We start from the raw sequence: 3,261 nt of genomic DNA, 5'->3' as shown, positions 1-3,261 counted from the left end.
AGGTTATGTTTCTACCTCAGGACATGTGCTATTATCCTCTTATGTCGTTATTTCCGTTTTATACTTTCCGTATGCTACTATTCATGCCTTACATACTCGGTACACTATTCGTACTGACGTCCCTTCTTGTGGATGCTGCGTTTCATGCCGCGCAGGTCAGCAGACAGGCGGATTTGATCCTTAGAAGCCTTACCAGCAGTGTTGACAGCGCTCCAGTTGTTCCGGAGCCCCACTTTCGTGGTACTATTTTGTGTATGTATTTTCGGGCACGACAGTACTCGACCCTTTCTATGTATAAGTGTACTATGTCTAGAGGCTCGTAGACAGATATGTACAGTCAGTCAGGTACAGTTAGATATATGGTGTTCTAGCATGTTAATGTTGTTGTAGAAAGTGATAATGAAGTTGACTAGTCTATGCTCATAATGATGCTGCTAATGTTCAAAAACAAAAATATGGCACAGTTCATACGGCCTGCTAAGACGAAAAAGTAAAAGGATAAGCAAGGGGTGCTCGGTACAAGTATCGAGTACTCGTCACGGCCCCTAGTCGGGTCGTGACAGAAGTGGTATCAGAGCAGTTCGGTCCTAGGAGTTTGTCTACGAGCCGTGTCCAGTAGAGTCTTGTTTATGGGTGTGTTGCGCGCCAGACTTATAAACAGGAGGCTACAGGGCATTTAGGAAATATGACCTTCCTTGTATTCTAAGATCGTGCGATAGAGCTATGCTACCAGGCTTCCACATTCCTTTCCTAATCCTATGCTATGGTTTTAGTACTGTCGATGAAGACATCAGCTTCAGATGATGGGGGCACCAGTAAGGCCCCTAGAGTATCTCCAGAGCCGAGTAGGGGGAGCCTCGGCTATTCGATTGAGTCAGAGCCGTCAGAGGACCCAGCCACAACTCCTCCGGATTTCCTGACTCCTAGAGCGGAGGATCCCGCGGAGGACAGCTATGATACGGATCCGTCGGAGGACCCAGCGACAATTCCTCCAGAGATTCTGACCCCTAGAGCAGGGGACTCCACAGACAGTGGCTATGATACAGATCCCTCAGAGGATTCGACGATGACTCCCCCGGAGCTTCTTACCTCCAGGGAGGAGGATAGTTATGGCACAGACCCGTCAGAGCACTCTTCTGGGATGACGGATGAGGAGGCTTCCGGGGGTACGCCAGTTACTCCCGTGATGGAGGACCGTGTCAGTCCGGCCACCTCGGAGAGTGCTACGGATTTCTCCTGTCCCTTGTTCCGGCCATCAGAGAACCAGGAATCACCGCTATTCTCTTCGGATTCTGACGTGAGAAATGACGAGGGTCGGGCGAGCGATGAGCAGACAGACGAGAATGAAGAATATACTTCACATGGTAGTTCCCCGGGCCAGGCTCGAGATTGATCGACTACAGGTATATGAGATTTTCTTTAAAACTTTCAATGTATACGTAACATCTGCAGGAATACTAATTAATAACGGCAGGTAGAAATTCAAAAAGGGGTCAAAGATTTAACGGTTATAAGTAATGGCGACTGAGATGTCCCCGCCACCAGTGTGAGTTTAGAAACCCCGGTAAAAGATAGTTATATGTATGGATAGGAGTAAATAGCGAAGATTTAAGCAGAGGCAATATGGTAGTTGTATGGTTAGGAAAGTGAAGATAGGAGCGGGACCCGCCGTGAGGACGTTTGGGGAGCTGTTGGAACCCCGACTTACTTTAAATAATGTGACAAAGGCCGTATGGGGCAGTCGGTAAAATTACACCAGCGTTCACGTATTAAAATGCACCAGAGTTTCAAGGTTAAGCGTGCTAGGGTGAGAGCAATCTCAGGATGGGTGACCCTCTGGGAAATATGCTGAAATTTTCACAAATGTGGGAACAAGAGACGAATGTGAAGCTAGGTAGTCCAATGTAAATTAGAGTGTGTGGAGTGGTTACAAACCCTATAAAAGTCATGTAGGCTGAGACGGACAAGACTAACGGAAGAGGAGAAAGCGTGACAGAAAGGGGACTTATTAACGTAGGGCCAACGTTCAGAGCTTACTCAATGGACTTACGACATAAAAGCAACCTAAGCGACATATGAGATGTCTACGAAGGAGACCTCCCCGAAGTATTATGATACACTATGAGGCCAGTTTAACATTCGAGGACGAATGTTCTAAAGGGGGGAGAATGTTATATCCCGTATTTTTGAACGTCAGATTATTTGCTGAGGTGGGACCCACACATCGAGATTTTTTTTGGGACATCTAAAAAAATTCATATGAATCACATATGATAAGTTAAACACGACTCAAGAAGGACCCTTGGGCCAAATCAAAGTGGAAGTCCTCCAAACGAATATTTTTAAGAAAACGTTTTCGGGTGATCTGACTTCAAGGGGCAAAACCGGTATTATAAGTTTGGAATTTGGAAGAGTACCAAGATATAGAAGTTGTAGATAATTGAATTATCTTTCCAACCATAGGTCGTGGGTCCCCAGGTGACGTCGGTACAAGGAGATATGAACGTTTTAAGGTCGAAAGGTCAGTGGGCTAGGCCCAACTCGGGACCAACCGGGTTGGCCCCAAAAAATAAAAAAATAATAATAAGGCCCAAATTTGTGAGGGATGGCCGGCCAACATGGCCCAAGCCCATGATTTTATTAATTATCCATGTGATAATTAATATAAAGGATCAATTAATGAGTCATATCTCATTAGAAACTTCAAGAACACTTGAGAAAAAGGAAAGAAGGAGAAATCTCCAAGGCCATTTCGGCCAAGTGCAAAGATTGACAAGAAAATTGACAAAAATTTCTTCAAAAATTATTTTCTACCAATTAAAGGATTCCTAGCAAGGTGGAGTGGTCTTTGGAGCAAGAAAAATTCATATTCTAGCAAGTTGCAAGACTTAGCTAAGTGAAAGATCAAGGAAGAAGGTAAGAACTTATTCTTTACATGTTATGGATATTTTTGCATGTTGTAGTGTGCAAAAGTGAGTGAAATTCATGAATAGCAAGAATATAGTTGTGTGGCGGTGAGTTGTATATCACATGTATAGCCGTGTATATTTGGTGAATCATGAATGCATGGTGAGCAAGTTTTATTTAGTATGTTGGTTGTTGTGTTGTGGATTTTATATTGCAAACAAAAGCCTATGAGCTTAGTGAAGTATTAGTAGTTGGAGGCTTGTCTTGGAAGATTATGTAAATTGAATATTATGTTCTTACATGTATGGAAGATAATGATATTAGTATGGTGTTGTTGGAATATATATTATAAGG

Source organism: Lycium barbarum, chromosome 6 (genome assembly GCF_019175385.1).
Source record: "Lycium barbarum isolate Lr01 chromosome 6, ASM1917538v2, whole genome shotgun sequence".
NCBI lineage: Eukaryota > Viridiplantae > Streptophyta > Magnoliopsida > Solanales > Solanaceae > Lycium > Lycium barbarum.
Note: the sequence above shows the minus strand (reverse complement) of the source record.